We start from the raw sequence: 20,877 nt of genomic DNA, 5'->3' as shown, positions 1-20,877 counted from the left end.
TAAGAAAAAATACATTTCTAATATTTCTTAATTTCAAAACCTTCTTTAAAGACGCAGTTTTCTTTAATCCATAGTACGTATCTACCCTGAGCCTTAGACTCTATCTGTATTTCACATTTTCAGCTAATGCTACTGTACCATCCCCTCTTCAATTTTGCATAATTACTTGCAATGGAGCAAAACTAAACTGATGATGTTCACCCTTCTCAATAATATGTCTACTAAGAGCATTTTGATTATTTTTCCTTTTGATATCTAATTAATGTTGACATATCCTGTCTTTAAACTTTCAATTGTTTTTTTCTACATGGAAAGCAGAAGAAGTATTGCATATAGCTAAAAAAATCATGTTGGCAGTATCACAGTCAGCAAAAATGGTAACGGAAACTTTGAATCTCATAGTTGGATGCACAAGGCATGACACCTTGCATATATGTTTACAAAAGGAACATTTATAACATGGATGAGTTCATTTTCTTTGACTAAATCTAACACCATTAATATTTCTTTGTTCCTTGCAGCATAACAACTGATTGAGTGACTGATGTTTTTTAAAACGAACACATGGAACTTCTGCCAGACTTCTCCCTTTAATCTGAAGTTTCAAGAGGATGTGCCAGTGCTTCCTGACAACGTCTTGTACTTGTTTAGATAGCTTATTTTAAGTTAATTAAAAAACCCTCAAATTATTCTCCTTTTTCTCACTGCCATTCCTCGATATAGGGGTTACATCTGTAAACAGACCATTGCCAGCTGTTCTCCTATTAATCACCATTTACTTTTCTGTCTCTGTTTCAGATGGATAATAACCTCTATCTAAAATATCTCATGCCATTTTATCTTACTCGCTGTTAAAAATCTCATCCGACGTATTTAACGTATCTACACTCAACATCTGTCACTTAACTATATTTCTAAAGGTAAAACTAGGCTATATACTATTTCAATGTGGATATACATTTCTCTTTACTTCCTTTGTAAAGACTGATGTAACAAGACAACCATCTGCTGCTTTAAACATATTAATGTCAAGGAATTCTATTCTATATTCAAAAGATGCAAACTTAAAGCTTAAGAAATCAACACTCTCAGTCTCGAATTTCACTAAATCATGTAACTGTTACCAAGTTCCTTCCTAAATAAAAAAAAAATATCATCTACAAAATATTTATAAAACAGCATGCCACAATAAAATGGATTCTTATTACTGAAGACATATTGTTGTTCCCATGTGTGCATTACCATATTGGCATATATATTGGCCCCCAGTGTTCCCATGGCCACTCATTGCTTCTGCAATTAAAATTTGCCTTGAGATGTAAATACCTTATTATTCAAATCAATGTCTAAAGAATAATACATGTTATCAATAAATGTTTTATACCTAGTCGCTTGCAATGGAAAAACTCCACACTATTTATATACCATACATATTGGATATCACACTAAAAAAGTAAATTCACATCCATAGTTTCAACAAATAGTTAAATGTTTTATTTTTACAATAACGTTTATATAATTTTCTCAGAAAATCACCACTATATTTAATGAATCCTGGCATGAAATGTAAAAAAAAAAACGCTTAAATTCTTTTTCAAATGCATAGATGTAGGTTCAGAAAACCAACCTCATGATGATACAATTGGTCACATTGCGGGATTTTAAATATTTTTATGGATCTTAGGGAGACTGTAAAACATTGGTTTAGCAGGGTAAATAACATATAAGAACTGTAACAGATTGGCTGTAAAAGCACCATCACATTACAAATCATAAACTGCTTTATCAACCTTGTGATAATAGAATCTGTATCTTTCCTCACGATTTGTGCATGTGTGCTGGTATCATTCAGTAATAAATTTATACAGTCTGTGTAATCACTAAAATCCATGACAACAATTTATCAGCATTTTTTTATTATTATTTCCTTATTATTAATTACTGAAGGTAGTGCTTCCAACTCCCTATTAGATAAGTTAGAACTATGCAATTCCTTCTGCCCCATGATAATATTATAAATGTCTTCTGCACAGACTTGCTCAAAAGCTTCAATAGCAAGATTCAGAATAGGTACAAATGTACTCGCTCTGTGCAAATGAACAGATTGAACTGTATCTAGGAAAAGCAAGGATAGATTTAACTTCCTAGTAAATGGGTATAATGTTGTGATTGCATCACTAGCATCACCCTTCTTAGAAGGTATAAATGTCATACTCTTCTGCAGCATATACACTTCACAGTTATCAAGTTTGTAATGGGAGATGTTAATAACAGTACCTTTTTATATTCACTATTGCTTGGATTTGCTGTGAGTCACTGGTGGCCGAGCACTTTCATTTGCCTCATCCTCTTCCTCTTTCTCTGTGTCTTGCTTCTCTGTTCTTTGGATGAATGGGAAGCAGTGCATCCTGTAGAAGCACAAGTAACTCTAAAGGGTCTAAAGTGCTTGCATCATCCACATCCACCCCACCTTCTTCCTCCACACCAACTGGCTGTGATTGTTCTGTCATGTTCAATGGTTTATTTGTAAATGTCACAGGATCCTTCTGTTGCACTCTGGACCAGTAAAATACTTCCCCAGAATTAAAATATTTTAAAACACATTTCAAATTCCAGCATTTTGAAGAGATAAATTCTTGTTCAAAAAATGTGACCTTATCAAATACTTCATTTAAGTTAACTTGCCGTATATATAATAAAGAATGTCTGGTAAGTTTTGCATTAATGAAGATATATCAATAAGTGGATGGTTTTCAGCACCAGAGAAAAAGTCATTCATTAGTTTCATATAATCATGTCCCAACTATATTTAAAGCTTGCCTTGTTTAAAAGTAGTGGATATTTCATACCATAAGTGAATAGTTTCAACACATGGAGTCCTCCTGGTAAAATCTATAGTTTTAAATAAGTCTGCAAGCTCAATCCCTGACATTTTAACTTTTTAAAGATATACAGCTTCTCTTCAATGAATGAAGCCAGAACATTCTTCAAAAGCATCGCAGTCATTCATATCTGCTTCTACTGCTATTCCCATAGTATCCCTCTCCTCATTCAAGAGAGGATTATTCTCAATATGCAGAATATTCCTTAAACAAGTGACATAACTGTCAGTTGAAATTGAAAAAATAGCCTGTGACTGTGATTATTCCATAAAACAGAATGGTGTTCTGCGAGCACACAAAATAAAAAAAATGGACACAACACAAGGTACCTCACAGCGAGTAAAACAAGCTTGGATAAAGGAAAAGAAATGCAAACGAACAAAGATGCAACTCAAAGCAACTCCACTAAAAATAATTCTAATAAACACTTTTTAATAAGTACAAGCTTTCACACATACAAATGCTTCTTCAAGCATTTCAAAAATATTAAAAATCATATTCCTGTCACAGATTAACCAATCAAATACAATTGATTAAAATATGGATTAAGAACAAATCACTTTCTAATATGTCTTAATTCAAGACTGACTTTAAAGAGACAGCTTCAGTAATCCAAGCTAATTATTTGCCCGGAGTCTCAGAATCCAACTGCAATCTGCATTTTCAGTTAATGTTGCTATATCACTCCCTCTTAAATGTAACCTAATTACTTGCAATATAACAAAACTAAACTGATGATCTTCACCCTTCTGAATAATACGTCTACTAAGAACATTTTGACTACTTTTCCTTTTGATATCCAATTGTTGTTGACATATCCTGCAATTAAACATCGTATTGGTCTTAACTACATAGAAAGCAGAACATGTATTTCACATTGCTAAATAAATCATGGTCACAGTATCACAGTCAGACAAACTGTAAAGAAAAAATTGCATCTCATATTTGAGTTATAGATGGATTCTGAGACTCAGGCCAAATAAGTACCCTGGATTACATGAAGCTGTGTCTTTAAAGCCAGTCTTGAAATTAATACATATTGAGAAAGAGATTTGCTTTTAATGAATATTTAAATTAATTGTATTTGATTGGTTGGTCTCTGACATGTGACTGATTTTAAATATCTTTATATAAATTATTCTTTTAATATTTGTTAATGCCTGTATGTGTCAAATCTTGTGTTTAGTAAAAAGGGTTTATTATAGTGATCTTTAAGAGTTACTTTGAGCTTGATCTTTGTCTTTTGCTTTTCTTGCCCTTTATCCAGTCTCATTTTACCCACTGTGAGGTACCTTGTATGGTATCTAGATTTTAGATTTTCAGTTTGTTACCATCCATTTGTGATCATGATCAACCCTTTAACACATCCTACCAAAAATGTAACTTTACATCCATCCTAATCTCCTGCCAGGCTGAATTTCTCTACCTATATAGAGAGAAAACAGTTATCCTTATTCACAACCTGAATTTTTCCATACATCTCCCTTCATAAACTCCCTAAATTACCCTAGAGCCCTCTGACACCTACATAACTCCACCACATTCCTACTTATTTTTCCCCTCACCTTTAGCACTTTGCACCTCTCAAGGCCCTTATTCTTATACTCACTTAGGTGGCCTCTACCACCTATGCATATTTTTGCTGCACTGCTTGGCACGCTCCTTCCCAGACTGCCATGTTTCCCTCAGCATGTTCATTTCTTCAGTAAAATGTTCCTTCCTTTACCTTTATAGATCATTCATACCCCCTTGCTTGCAGCCTTCCACTTCTTTCCCCAGATTATCTTATCATTTCCTTGCTCCATTAATCACTGATTTTGCTCCCATATCACTCTAATCCTTTTAAAAATTGTCATGTATACTAATCAGTCATCGTCTTTCAACCCCTTTCTTTTTTGAGTTCTGATAATCTTAACCAACAGCCCTTTCCTCCTTCGACCTAAACTCCTACATGTCTAATTCCCCTTACTTCCCATTCCTCCAATCTGTAACTCATGGCTGCTGATAGTTTATTATGCCATAAATCTTCTATCCCTCTTTCCTCCACATTTGACATTCAATAATGCCTCTACAGCTTCTGGAGATCTTCCACTCCATACCTTTGCTATATTTATTTATTTATTTGCTTATTTATTTATTGACATTTGATTACCGGGAAAGCCTGAGTAGAAGCCCATTTTCAGCGGAGGCCTGTGTAGAAAAGTCCTAAATTATTACAAAATATTTTAAGAACAATAATTATACAATCTTCAGAAATAAAACAAAAACATCTGCAGTATAAATAATTATAACAAATTAGACATAATATAAAAACATTATATACTGCGGTGGTGGTGCTGCGGTACCGTTGTCGCCTCACAGTTAGACGTTGCCCGTTCGATTCTCAGTTAGAGCGTCTTCTGTGTGGCGACATGCGTGAACGAGCATTCCTTCGTTGAAGGTTGTGCGTTAGGCCCAGCAAGCCAGCATGTAAAACTCTACTGCCAATCATTAGTGGACTGGAGTTCCGCTGTGGTGACCCCTAACCGGAAAAAGCCGAAAAGCACAAACAAAGACATAATATAAAAACACTGGTTAAGAATCGATGCATGAAAAGAAAAGATATATTCCCCAATGATGTTTGGTTTCTTTTTCCACTTTCCTTTCTTGCTATTTCGCCATTTAATCAATCTAATTCAGGGTACTGAAGTCTCCATATATGTTACCTCAAACATATAGCTACTGCATAGCATCAAAACTCTGGCATTCCCTAACCACCATCTTCAATACTGTCCTTAACCTAACCCTACATATTATATCCATGCTACCCTTTTATATGAACACATCGCATATGTTTGCATCAATGGAAACTGTTATCAGCTGTGATAAACAAAATATTAGTATATGGATCTGATTCTACAGTACAGAGGGATAAATCAGTGACTATGACCCAAGTGACCTGGGTTTAAGTAGTGATCTGTCTACCACTGGAGGATATGAAGAGGATGAGGGAGGACTACAGCAGTAGAGATATTTGCTTCCTTCAGGAGTACAGGAATGGGGGTGTATGCCTGGGAATACTCCTAGTAGTAGACTCACTGTCTGAGACTAGTGGTCACATAGATCACATCCTCATGGAGGCAGTAATGTGCCTCATTATGACAATTGTATGCCCCCCCCCCCACTAGATCTTGTAAGTATGTACTGGTGAAATGTTAAGAGTTAATACTGAAAAAATCATCCAGTCAAGCATATGATGCTTCCACTCCTGGTCTAATCAGTCCTCACCGTACCTCTCAACTTTCCAGATTTTCACAGAATGTCCAGATTTTTTTACTCATATTTTTGGTTTGTTCTCCATAAAATGTGTGTCTTTCTTACAAACTGTTGTGATTGAATTCACTAAATGATGACAAACATTTGAGTTTCAGACTTCATGTCCATCAGAAAATGCATGCTAAAGCAAAACCTATTACTCTACCAACTTTCTAAGTTTATAAGAGCAATATTTAAAATCTGTCACTGCTTTTGGGCCTTTGTTCCCCCACCCATTATTTTTGAAATGCCCAGATATCTTGTGCTAAGAAGTTGTAAGGCATGATCCTCATGTTACGGATATATGACCTATAGAGCTCCCACCAATGGAATTAATGGATCATTAGAGTGTCCAGGGAGGAGTACAGCTGATGGTCAGAGGATGGTGGTCAAAAGATATGAACTTCTCCCTAATCTACATAGCTAGGCTACAATGGCACCACTTTACAAACAAAGGTTCCCAGCATATCAACAACAGTTTTAGCCCCATTAGTTTGGTCTGCATTCTAATGAAAATCATGGAGAGACTTAAAATGGGGCAATCCAAAATGTCAGAGATGACATACTTCTGTCATATATGGAACAGTATAAGTTTCTTAAGGAGAAAACTTGATTTTTGAAACTCATGGCATTCTTGAGGTAACATCAGTACCTAATGAAGGACTAACATTTGCATGCCATTTACCTGGATCTTGCTTAAACACATAGAAGTATTTCATATATACTTCATTGGGTAAAATATCAGTTAAGCAACAGGACCAACATCAGGATGAGGAGTCAACTGTCTGTCCTGATCAGGAATATTGGTGTTACGGTTCTCTACTGGGGATACTTCATTTTGGACAATTATTCTCAGGCATAAAATCATGAAATGGACTCTGGATAACTAAATAAGCAGGATACTTCAAACTGGTAACAATTAATTCAATTAAAACTGCCCAAGATTTTTTTTGCATATAGTCTCCACAAAATACATGCATGGTTCATCAGGAATTGTCTCTCTTTGATGTAATTAAATGCAGGATTATTCATGCTTGCAAAAGAACATAAAATCTATCCATCCATCCATACACAACCCCTTTTTCCCATTTCTACACATGGGGTGTCACTTTAACAGTACCAATCATCTAGATCAAGTGCGGCACAGTGGATAGCATTATCACCTCACAACAAGAGATTCCCTGGTTTGATTATTGGCTGGGGTGCCTAATGTCTGGAATCTGCATGTCTTCCCTGTGTTCATTTGGTTTCTTCTGGGTGCTTCAGTTTCCTTCTGCATTCCAAAGACATGTAGTAGGTGGATTAGATGCTCTAAGCTGGCCATAGGTATGAGTTTGCATGCAAACGGGTGGTGTGGAATAACTACCCTAGCAGTACTAGCAACCCAACAGTGTAAACCTTGACTTTAGATGATTGTCACTGTTAAAGATATACCCTGACCCCGTGTGCAAAAATGGGAAAAGGAGTTGTGTATGAATGGATGGAATCATCTACATCAAATATTCACATGGCTGGGGTTTCAAAATAAATGATCAAATCATAGAAATGACTCCATCATAAAATATATATAGGCAGTGGTTCACAAACATTTAAATAACGATAAGTGTACATCTAGCAAGTCAGGAAAGATTGTTTTGTAGCCCATTGTAATTCTAAATACCATGTCTACTCACTCTGTTGATACAATTGCAACATTATACCTCACTGATCTGATGGATTTTTGAATGCATCCCAGTATTTTATAGTCTATAAAACAGACACTTGAAACAACTTGAAAATACATAAATATTCTGCAAAAGAAAATCATAGGGTTAGAAAAACTGAACATTTAGAAATGCTTCAGAAATTGTCATTTTATTGTGTTTCCTGTAGGATACTTAGACATCAGATCTGGTTGGTCTATAAGGCAATTTCTGATTTAGTATTGTTTAAAAATGTATGCCTACAACACATTATAAGGGAGATGAGGAACTTAATGCTGAAAATAAATATGAGTTATAAAAAACAGTGCATCCCAAATGTTGTTACACACTTTCAAAAATTATGGAATAAGCTTTGCCTTCCAATGAAAAGAAATTCCAGAGAGAATTCCTCTGTCTCTCTACATATACACATATAATATATTTCCGTATGTTTTACATATACATATATCTGTGTATACATATCTATCTATTTATTTTATATTTGTTAACTGGGAAAGTCCAACTTGGAACAAAGCCAATTTTCAGCAGAGGCCCAGGGAGAAATGGTCCAGATACATGCTTTTGTAATGTGGGAGGAAACCGGAGCACCCGGAGAAAAAACACACGAACGGATGGAGGACATGCAGACTCTGCACAGAAGGCACCCCAGCTGAGAACTGAACCAGAGAACCTCTTGCTGTGAGGCGATAATGCTACTGCTGCACTACTGCACCACCCAACTGCTGCACCCCTGTGCCATCCTGTCTATCTATCTATCTATCTATCTATCTATCTATCTATCTATCTATCTATCTATCTATATTGTATTATAATATATCTCAGAATATTTAGTTCATATTATTGGGGTGCAACAGTGTATGAATACTGATTGTTTTTCTTTTCTCTAGTAATGTATGATCTTGACACATCCAGATTGTTTTCAAGACTCATAGTGTATGCAAGGGGAGGAGTGCTTGGATTAACAGCAGCTAGATCTCAGGAGCATGCAGTAAGGGCCAGCATCAGAACTAGAGCCACAGTATTGCATGTAGCACCCACCTGCATCAGCAGAGATGGTGCAGACAGTATATAAGACACAGCCAGCTCACTGATCACCAGATTGTGAATTAGTGTTGTGTGGACAATTTCAAAGAACTTCACTAAATTGTGTCTCCCACAAGACGGCTCTCTGCATTGTAAATTGAGAAGCAGGCAGGAAACTGTAGTTTTTAACAGTAGGGCCTAGGAACAGATTATTGGGCATAAAAAAAGAAACAAAAAAGCATGCTTGAAGCTCATAACTGCACATGCTGCCTCTAGGCATCTGCTTTACTGGTTTAGCCCAGTTCAGCCCTTCACCTCCCCCCTCTCTCAAGTAATCAGAGGTTACATAATCACCAACTTGACCAACCATTTTCAAATTAACCAGTGCATCAGGTCCCAGTCGGTTGAGGTATGTTCACATACTTATGTATTTAATTCTTGTTTCTTTATCTGAGCTCAGTGTACTAACTGTTTACTGCATTTACTCGCAAACTGAAACCTTGATGAATTAAGGCATGTTTATTGGTACCGGCTGCTACAAATTACTCGCAAACTGCTGTTGATATTATATCCATTTATTGTCATTTGCATTGACTTAGTGGTCTGTCCTGGGTAGTGTAGCATTGATAAGGGAGAGAAACAATGAACAAATAGTGTAGTAATGATAAGAGACAGAAATGATGAATATTAACTGTGCCCTTAAGGCAGATATATAGGAAAGAGTGCAGCTGTTTGTTAATACTAAAAGGTGCATGTGGACTTGTTTGATAATCATGTATACTGAATGTTTGAATGATTAACTCTCTTCTTGGTATAGAACTAATAATTAATAAAAATTAAGGAGTTTGGTCAGATAATTGGCATTAGATTGTATTTATTTATTGTCTATTATTTTTTTATTTATTTCATTTGAATTATGTGGTTTATGTATGTTTCTTATAATTAATTTGTATTCAGTTTTTATTTTGCGGGGTTGATTTTTTTCTCAGGATGTGAATCGATTAGGTTTTATGAGTTTATTAGAGTTGGCAGGTAGGCAGTCATGTGATTTTTTAAATGATGTATTTAAATAAGGTACACGTCAGAGTGTTGTTCGTATTTTCTGATGAAGTTGGTGTGAGACACTGATGAAAAGCTGACCGTTTTTTAGCTTAAAAAATTCAGCGTTTTGTATTTCAAGCTTCCAGTATTCAGCGTCTGTATTTAGTTCTTTCCGCTGAGGTCCATCGTTTGGCAGACTTCCTGGTGTTCATTGAATTTGTTTGTGGAGTTTTGAGTTTCCAGTAGTACTAATAATCATATCCCCTCTCTAGGTGTTCCTACCTCACCTCCCCCTGAAAGGCTTGTAAAAGCATAAGTAGAGAAGACTTTCCCCACCACAGAACTTGTTTTAATAAGGTCAATATCCACTTAAATACCTTGCCACCTGTGACCCTAACAAACTGGATCCAAAAAAGCACTGGTGAATGTCCCCATAACTCTCACTTGTAATTCTGTTTATGCTGATAAGCATTAGGATGGATGGGTTAGACTTTTCTGTAGCCTTCTTTCTTCCCCAATTAAGGTAAAAACATTGTGCTTTCTACTGATAACAGACGAGCATAGTGTGCTTTGACCCTCCAAACAGTGCATTTCTCAATAAACTAAGTGAAACAAGAGTGCTACAAAAGGGAATTGGAAAATGGGCTCTCTGCATTGTAAATTGAGAAGCAGGCAGGGAACTGTGTAGTTTTTAACAGTAGGGCCTTGGAACAGAGTATTGGGCGTATAAAAAGAAACAAAAAAGCGTTGCTTGTAACTTATACCTGCACATGCTGCCTCCAGACATCTGCTTTACTGGTTTAGCCCCGTTCCTCTCACTTCGCTCACTCCGTGCTTCACACCGCCCCCATATCCCACCCACGTTTATAGTACCACTGGCCCACCTCCTAATTAGCTAACCAACTACACATGCTCCTAGAACCCAGCAAACTCCTAGCACAATAATACACCCCCTATCCACCCCACTATCCATATTAACCCACCCATAGCTATTCTATTCTCTCTAATCTTTTATCCACCACATACACTCAGTACAGATCCTACCCAATTAATTTACTATGACTACAGCTAAAACACTAATGCTGCTACCCTTAGTACCCCTGCTATTCATTCCTTATCACCTAAGCTCCTATGAATATGTACAGCATCTTGAAATCCAATACCCAAACTCTCAGACACCAACCCAGTATTTAATAAGTTTATCCACCACATAACCACCCCCTCTCCTAATTCCTTGCCCCCCAGTTACAATCACCCAACTAAATGCTGCTATATTAGCTTAAAAACCAAAAGCTATGAAAAAATCATAAACAAATGTATAAGACTCGTATGCAACTTAAAAATTAATCTTACGAAGGATGGAGACATCCACCCCAACCATGGCCCAACCATAACAGTAGACCCAAGCATACCATCTAACAACCCAACGCGTGCTACCCAGATTGATAGACTTCCAAACTTATTTCTGGTCTGTAATCTCAACATCAGAAGCCTAAACAACAAGATCTATAGCCTACATGGACTCTTAGCTGTTCAATCCCCTGATATCCTCTGCCTCACAGAAATCTGGCTAAAACCAATACAAAATAACCCCCCCCTCACAGTACAAAATCCTTAGACTGGACTGGAACTCCAGGAAAGGTGGTGGGGTAGCTGTACTATACAAGTCTACCCTAACAATAACAACTGACACACAACAGCCACCTCAGTTTGGCAATGTAGAAATTCTCATCACCAAACTAATAATAAACAAAAATAAATGCAGATACATTGTCTGCATTTATATTCCACCCAGCAAGAATGATAATACTTCAGAAAATCTTACATTGGCTAGCTTCTAACTATCCCCTGGAAACCATTGTCTTGGGGGGAATTTAACATTGATTGGAACACCTGTTCCTCAGAAACTCCCTCCACCCATTTAAACCTCCACAGATTTACTCAGATCCTTGCCAACCCCACCAGATTTAGCAAAAATAGAGTCAAAGATAGTATCCTTGATGGGATACTTATTAACATCCACCCCCAAAAGTACAAGTCAGGCACATTACCCGATGATCTAAGTGATCACTGCCTTACCTATATTATTAGGCTCAAAGCTGACATTCCCAACCAGCCCACATATAAAACTATAAGAAACATCAGGAACTTTAACCTTGACAACTTCCAAAAAGAACTCAAAGCATGTAACTGTAATGTCTTGAAATGTTCCCATTACAAGAAGCAGTTGAGTACTTCAGTATCAAATTTCTGGCTATCCTTAACCACCATGCTCCTACCCGTACCATCCATGTAAAAGCCACAGTTGCACTGTGGCTATCTAAAGAAACAAAAAACAAAATTAAACTAAGAAACAATGCCTGGGCCAGGTGGCATGTTACCAAAGCCCCTATGGACCAAGTAAGATACTAGCAGCTAAGGAACCAGACCAAAAAATCTGTCATTCTAGACAAAAAAAAAATCACTATACCCTCCAACAACAAAAATGTCAGCTAAAACCTCAAATGTTCTGGGCTAGTATTAACAATCTGCTCCACCCAGGCTGTTCCACTACTCCTACCCCATCAGCTGCCCCTGATAAATCCCCTGTTGAAATTGCATTCAGCTTCAACTCCTTCTTTACTAAAACTATCCAGTCTCTAGCTACCCATCTCACTCCATCGGACACAAATACCAGCTCTGGCACATCTAGCCCTGATCCACCCAGCACCCAACCCACCTTTACCTTTCAAACCGTACCTGCCAACCTGATCCGAACCTTACTCAAAAATCTAAAACCTACTACACTAGCTGCCGACCACCTCCCAGGTGAATATCTTCAAAAAGCAGCTGATGCCATAGCACTTCCCATTTCTATTCTGATCAACAGATCCATTTCAGAAGGATCCATCCCAGCAATATGTAAAATATCACATATTATACCTCTCCATAAAGGAGGAAGTTCCATAGAATTATCTAACTTTAGACCTATAGCCATTCTTTTACCACTAGCTAAAATCATGGAAAGATGCATACACAAACAAATCATGCACTTTCTTATTCAAAACGGAAAGCTCGCTGACTCTCAGCATGGCTTTAGCCCATTCCACAGTACCACCACAGCTCATCTAGCTTTCTCTAATGTCATCAATCTTCATCATAACAACAACAAACTATCTTCGGCAGTTTTCCTAGATCTCTCAAAAGCTTTCGATATGGTCAACCATCAGCTACTGGTCAATACCCTACAAACCATTAGTTTAGACCAGCACGCAATACAATGGTTTCACTCCTACCTAAATGGTAGACAGCAGGCTGTCTCATGGCAGAGCAAGCTGTCATCCCAACTTCTTCTAACCCGAGGTGTCCCACAAGGGTCCATACCAGGTCCCCTTCTTTTCTCTATCTTTAAAAATGATCTGCACACCACCATCCCAGGAGCCACCTGCATCCAATATGCAGATGATTCAACACTAATATGCTCCGCCTCCTCTCCTACATAACTTCTAACCTTCACCCAGACCACTTTCAGCATGGTAGAATCATGGCTAGCTAATTGCTGCGTGCTTCTAAATCCTAACAAAACCAAGCTACTGCTTTTCTCCCCTAACTCTTGAATTCCTCCTTCTTCCTTCAACATCAAATCTAGCAATGACACCATTATCTCCCCTGATGACGATACAAAGCTTCTAGGTGTAATATTAGTTTTTATTTATTTATTTTTTTAACATTTTGTTGACCAGGAAAGTCCGACTAGGTTCCACAGATCCTGTTTTCAGCGGAGGCCTGGGGAGAAATGCTCCAGAAGCATGTCTTTAGAATGTGGGAGGAAACCGGAGTACCCGGAGGAAACCCATGCGAACGCAGGGATAACATGCAAACTCCACACAGAAGGCACCCCAGCCGAGAATCGAACCAGAGAACCTCTTGCTGTGAGGCAACAGCATTAACTGCTGCACCACTCCGCCACCCCAAGACAACATTAGACAACAACCTTAAATTTGATAAACATGTCAATAACACTATTAAGTCCATCAACAAAAAAACTGGCTCCCTGTACAGAGCCAAACATTTCCTCACCCCCCCCCCTAGCTATTGTAGCTATTGCAAGATCACACCTCCTCTCTACCCTTATGTATGCCTCCCCTGTACTCGCCAACCTGTCCAAAACCAATCTCAACAAATTATCAGGCTGTTACAATCATATAGCCAGATTTGCTACAGGCATGGCTTTTAGGACCCACCATTGCCAGAACCTCAAAGCACTGGGATGGCTAGAGTATCTTACCCTTCTATACTTCAACCAGCTTATAGTAGTGCATAAAATACTCCATCAACCTGATAACACCCCTGCCCTCAAAAATATTCTCACCCCTCATAGTGCCCCCAGACCATTATGCTCAGCTGATAAACTAATGATACTGACCCATAAAATCCAACAACTCTGCGGGCGATGCTATATTTGCCAACTCAACCGGTAAAATCTGGAATCTACTACCTACTACCGTTACCAAGGAAACCTCACTACCCTTATTTAAAAGAGAACTCAAAAGATACCTCACATCTTATTGGCTGTGCTCTTGTTCTAAACCTGACTAACACTTCACTAATACATGTCTTGCTACCCAACCTGCTGTTTAGCCAAGTATCTATGCCTCATAGCATCTGAATGTCTAAGCATTGTGAATTATGAGATCTGATTGTATTCTATGTTCACATTTTCTGATACGTCTTTGCCAATCAGATGTAACTCTGCACATTGTGGATATTGATATCTGCATGTATTCATTGTCTGTATTTTTCTAAACATGTCTGCCTGAGTTTATCACTCAGTGATGTATGTACTGTCTCTTTTTTGGTATGTGGAGCTTTTCTCCCCGGGCCTCCACTAAAAATGGACATATATCCAGTCAAACTATCCCGGTCAACAAATGTAAAATAAATAAATAAAAATAAATAAATGTCCAGTCCTGTGGATGTTATGGTATGTCTAGCTTTAAACATCTTAGTTTCAGAGACCTTTCAACAACCTACTGAGGACATGTTATGGATATTACAGGCATCAGTCTCATGAATCCTGAACCAGTTACTTGGCATTACTATGCGTATGAATGAACATAGCTGGTTCCTCAGGACTGTGAAAGATAGATTCAGCATCTTGCAGGCATTTTATGACATTGCCTATTTCTTTGAGGGTCTTATAGCTATAGATTGCACATGAAGGCCCCATATGGTCCACAGGGACCTCAATATATAAACAGGAAGGGCTTCTACTCCCTTATAGTATGTAATGCTTAAGATTTTATTTATAGTTGTGTGGGTGCCACTGAGGCACTTCACAAAATTCACTCATTTGACACATATTTAATTATACAAATGTACTGGCAATTTCCTACAGGGCCCTCTAGATGGTAGGTGCACACACACTCATATGGTGAACAGATAGGTGTATACACACAACTACCATGCAAGCAGACATCAGGCTCTATATACTAACTTGTTATTTGTATGCTGGTGGTGATGTTGAATATGCTTTAGATTTCTGGATGATAACCCTTAGCTGCAACCTCTGGACTTGTAGGCTTATTACACAATATATGCTAAAATGCATAACATTGTAGAATAGGATTCTGGCCTACTCAATGGATGCTTCTTTTGCTCAGATATGTCAGGAGTGACACTACTTTTTTAAGAGTGTGCCATGCCTCCTAACATGGCACTGAACAAACAGTTGAAGCCACAAGTCAATATATTGGCAGGACCTTTCATATCAGTCATACCAGTAGTGAAAATGCAAGGTGGAAGGTCAGGGGTATTAACATGGAGCAATAGTGCCAATGCCTAGACTCAGATCATTGTAATGTATTGCAGCAGTATAAAAGAGGTAGCATCTGGCCTACATCAATGGGCTATGCCACAGACAGCACATAACATAATGATGCATTTCTCAGCAAACCCAGACTATGCAAGGCAGTGCATGCACTGCCCATGGTAGTACTTTTGGCATCATAATTCTGCCTACACACTTTAGGGGGTGAAGAGGACACAATCATTGTCAAAGGTGGGGGACATAGCGATAGGTGACTGCAATAGTATGAGATGGGGTAGGATCATGGTAAATGAACATAGTAGCTACATGCTCTGGGAGGTTTAGGGGACTTGTGGGTCATATCCTGCAATGGAGGTCAGGACATGATCACTGGTATTGTTCACTTTGTTATCATACAATGTCAGGGCTTGATGTAGTCATTGTTGGGAATAGGTAGAACTATAGGGCTGAGAACCTACTACACAATTTTGGCTTTGTCCACCAGTTCAGCATGTCTGGGACTGTATGAGCGGTTGATTACAAATGGTAGCAGGTGAGGAACTCCCTCTTAGTCCATACTTTCTATCACTAACTGATATACGTTTTGCAACATTAAGGCTTGATTTTAAATTATGGCTACTACTTGTGACCTCCATTGTAAGACCACATATTGCCAGTGAATGGTATACTCCTTAGAATACCTTTGAAAAGGTGCTTAAGGGGTGGGTGTATAGGATGTAGCTTTATAAAGGCTTTAGATGCTCATTGAAGCATACAGAGTCTCCAGATACAGTAGTTAGAAATCGGTGGCAGTCCCTGCTAAGACTATATGCTATGAGTGACAAATGTCTAATAATGCCTCTGCCAGCTTGCTAAATTGCCAGTGATGAAATTCTGTATAAAAGATGGTAGTTATTAGAAATCATATCTTACATAACGTTATACCTGCTTGGTTGTGTGCATAATTAAATAGATATAGTAATACTAATATACATGTTCAACTTGTATGTTTGTGGTTCTCTTGAAATCAGTCCTGAAATAGCTGTTAATGTTTGGGTTATTTGGTGGATATTTTATATTCATTTATGGCTTTAATAAAAGTTTGAGGAAAAGAAAGAACTATAAGACTGTGAGCCTTCACCCTGATAAGGTGTAAGATGTATATATTCTAATAAACATCATTGCCCACAAAAAGGTTATCAACTGTGAGTGAGGGTACTGACTTTGTACCCACAAGCAACAGGGAAAAGACAGAACCACTTGAACATGTATGTGCTGCCTGATGAGGTATCCAGACAGAACTACATGAATATGCATGTGCACCCGATGAGGAATCCATTGTGTCCAGCCAGAGGAGTGTCACTGCCTACAATGTGAGCAACGACCAGGACTGGGCTTGGTAGGCTACGTACCCACAGGTGACAGTGATGCCATCTCACCAATGATCTGTGTAGGCTGATTTGGGATGGTCTCTGTCCAAGAACCCTGCATCCAGAACTTCCCATGACTATGGAAGGTTGGGCCTCCAGAATCACACTGGATGATGGTTGTGCTATGTCTCATGTCATCACCTATGGGGGCACCATTTGCTACTACTGACCACAGCAACATTATCTACTCCTTATCTTTATATTCCACTTCACTCTGCATTTGTTGTATGTCTCCCTGGAATTCATGGAGCACAATCACAACCATGCTGTGGTCATAGCCAGTTGTGCCTGAATCATTGACCTTCTACATATACTGGTTAATCCCAACTCTTGTAGCCATATCAACAATGGTCATGGAGTTATGCAGTACCCAACCCCCTTTACCACATATCTATCCCCTTGTTGTGAGTATAGGCACCTAATTGGTGCACATTTCAAATGCTGTATGTACTGGGGACCTAGGTTCTGCTTCTAAGGGATTCTTAGAGGACATCTGCCCTGCCCTGGTGAAGCTGTCTGCTCAGGCTGTACCTCTAGAGGGGCCTCTGAAAAACTGGATGTGATTGACACCCCCCCCCCCCACTGTTGCAGACAGTACCACTGTGTCATTTCATTGTATCATTTGCCTATTGGTGTTTAACAGTTATCTCAGGTGGTTAAGACTATGACCTTTACCCTCCTTGAAACTGGAGTTTGATTTCTTCAGCCTTTATTTGCCTACTGTGTGACTCTGAGCTTAACCAGAGACTGCTTCCAGGCAGTCTGAAAGAGGTCCATATAGATTAGTATTGTACCCCAGCTGACAAAATGAAAGAAAAAGAGATAGAGAGAAAGAAAAAGAAAGAAAGCAAGAATGAAAGAAAGAAATGTTGCCATCACTGTCAGCCACAGGTGCCATGCTGGCATCAGCTCTATGTTAACCTGTTGTGCTGGATCTTCCCACCTGTAGTTTTAGTGAGCACATATAATAACATTGTCTGCGCACACATGCACACACACACACACACACACACACACACACACACACACACACACACACACACACACACATACACACACACACATGCCGCTACAACCCATGTGCCATTCATAATACTGCACATTTTTTTTTATTTTATTCCTTTTGTGTAGATAAGACCACTAGTTACAACTGTTCATTTTTTAAGGCAACCCCGGACCACTATCTGGTTAAGGGATTTGCTCATAGTCATACAGCAGAGAAATGGAGGTGGAAGAAATCAAACCCTGTACCCTGAACTATATAAAACATCTCATTAAAATGCATCTTTTCATGCAGGGTGTTGCAGAGGCATACCTTTTTATGCAGATTGTTGCAGTTCCACACAAGATGTGCCTGGAAGTGCAGGCAAGCCTTGATCAATCCTTCCTTTCAAACATGTAGTGGAGTGTGCTGTACTGAAGGGCAACAGAAATTACCAACCCGGTGCTTCCTCTACTGGTACATGGATGGTTTGTGCCAGACTATTTCCCACATCCAGGCCCCCACCCCATGTATGAGGGGCAATTCCATCTGGTGGGCAACTTTAACTGCAATGTTTAGTGTCAGTGATTTACCCCATACCTGTTGCGGTAACACAACGTTTCTTTGGAATTAAGTATTATACCATTATACTAGTACGCATTGTCAAATGTGTTGCAAACATCTCTTTGGCTGCTCACATCATTCACATCCTGCACCACTCCCTGACAGATCTGGTCCTGATACTGCCTGTCTGTGGTACCTTTATCAATGAGACGTAAGCCACATCAGCAGAGGTTTGTAGTAGCATATTGTTCTCCGGGCTAGTGCAGTTTCAGTGCACTGTTTGTCTACCTTGGATGGTTATGCTGGTACATGTACACATTCACTTAGTGTGTTGTTATATTGTGGTATGACCATACTTGCAATCACAGTGTCCCCTTTATGCACCTGTTAATTAGCCACACTAGATGTCATGCAGCTCGTTTCTCTTCTATACCTATGAACATACCCTCCTCCTCCCCCATACACCTGTTTATCAGCTGCATCTAGGGATATCCATAAGCTCCCCCATTAAGTACTGAAGCCATACCTCAACATACGGCTCACCATAACTCCTGTAGTATGTCTTTCATAGAGTTTCCATTGTACATGGCTGCCTCTCTTTACTTGTAATGAAAGCCATTCCCTAAATGCATAATACAGCACTGCATGAAGGTTCATGTCAGATGGTGAAGTACACATGAACCAAATGTTTTTAAATATGGAAGAAAATAGTGGATATATAGCTGTTGTAGGGAATTTATTGTAAATAAGACACCTGCCTTAAGTATAACTGTTTCTTTACCATACTGAGCATGTTTATTTAAGAGCAGAAACAAACTTTGATGTATTGGCTACAGCAGGTATAGCTAATGAAAAAAAATGAATAAAAGGAGGGTAGAGAAAAACCTCTGCACAGTGCAGTTTATCCTTTTTGGAAGAGCAATTGATCTCCAAAGTAGTGGTTCTGGAAGAAAGACAGCAGAACAGAAGGAAGGCGTTAAAGAATACAAGCTAGTAATCATTCATGTTAGTGTAACCCAGAAAAAAAGAGCTATTGAATGGTTCAGAGTGACACACACATACACGCACACACACACACACACACACACACACGCACACACACGCACACACGCACACACACACACACACACACACACACACACACACACACACACACACACACATAAAACACACTGAAAGAGATTGTAACCCATCTAAATTGAACTGTGTTGAAGGTACTTGGTAATAACTTCTTGTTAAGGCATAATACTTTTTACTTGGGTAATGCATGATACATGATGCAGCTTTTTTTTTACAAATGTAAGGCTGTGTCAGTATACAAGTGCAATATCGGGTAACTATAAATACCCTGACATGTGCCATGAATTGTACTGATGACATTCTTATATCAAAGTAGGAGACCTTGTTCTTCCTCTGGAAATCCCCAAATCAATGACAGCACTAGCTTCCATTATTGCAGTACCCATGGTTCCTCCAAAATATAACAAGACCTTTACCAAGATGAATTTTAGTGAAGCCTTCATGAATAAAATATTCTGGTGCAATACTTAAAATGCTAATTTGGTGAACTTGTAGCCATTCCTGTTAAAATGAAGCATAGACTCCATTTGTGTTCTCTGTTATCTCAGCTGTAATGAGCAAACTACAGACGTGACTTTTTTTTCACGAAAACATGAGGCTGCTGGTTATTTTGTGTTGATGAAGCCTTGATGGGCTTATAATTGAAGTCCAGTTGGTATCAGCACTAACTTTGGCTTGAATCCTCTTGCAGAACCTCAGAAACAAATAACATAATAAAGAAGGTAAAATAAAACTTTTTGGTATTTACGTATTATCGCAACCACATTTTCGAGTGAATGGTGGTTGCTTTCCATTGTGTCAACTGGGACCGATGAAGTATGAGCAAACCTCAGACACATGTTTTCTTTAATGTGTTCTTGTTTTTAGGAAGGTTTCTCACTTCGACGGATGAAAACAATTAAGGTTTGAAAAAATAGGTTTCCCCATTTACTGCCAGCATCTCAAGATGTCAGTTAAGCAAGTTCCCCCATTCCACACTTAAAATACATTCCACGTTCCTTTTTCTCAGCCTTTTGCCCTGACAACAGAAAGCATCAGAAAACCAAAACTCAAAGCAGTATACCCTGTCTGACTCCTTATAAAGTGATCG

The sequence above is a fragment of the Protopterus annectens genome, chromosome 3.part1, assembly GCF_019279795.1.
Source record: "Protopterus annectens isolate FY-2018-M chromosome 3.part1, PAN1.0, whole genome shotgun sequence".
NCBI lineage: Eukaryota > Metazoa > Chordata > Ceratodontiformes > Protopteridae > Protopterus > Protopterus annectens.
Note: the sequence above shows the minus strand (reverse complement) of the source record.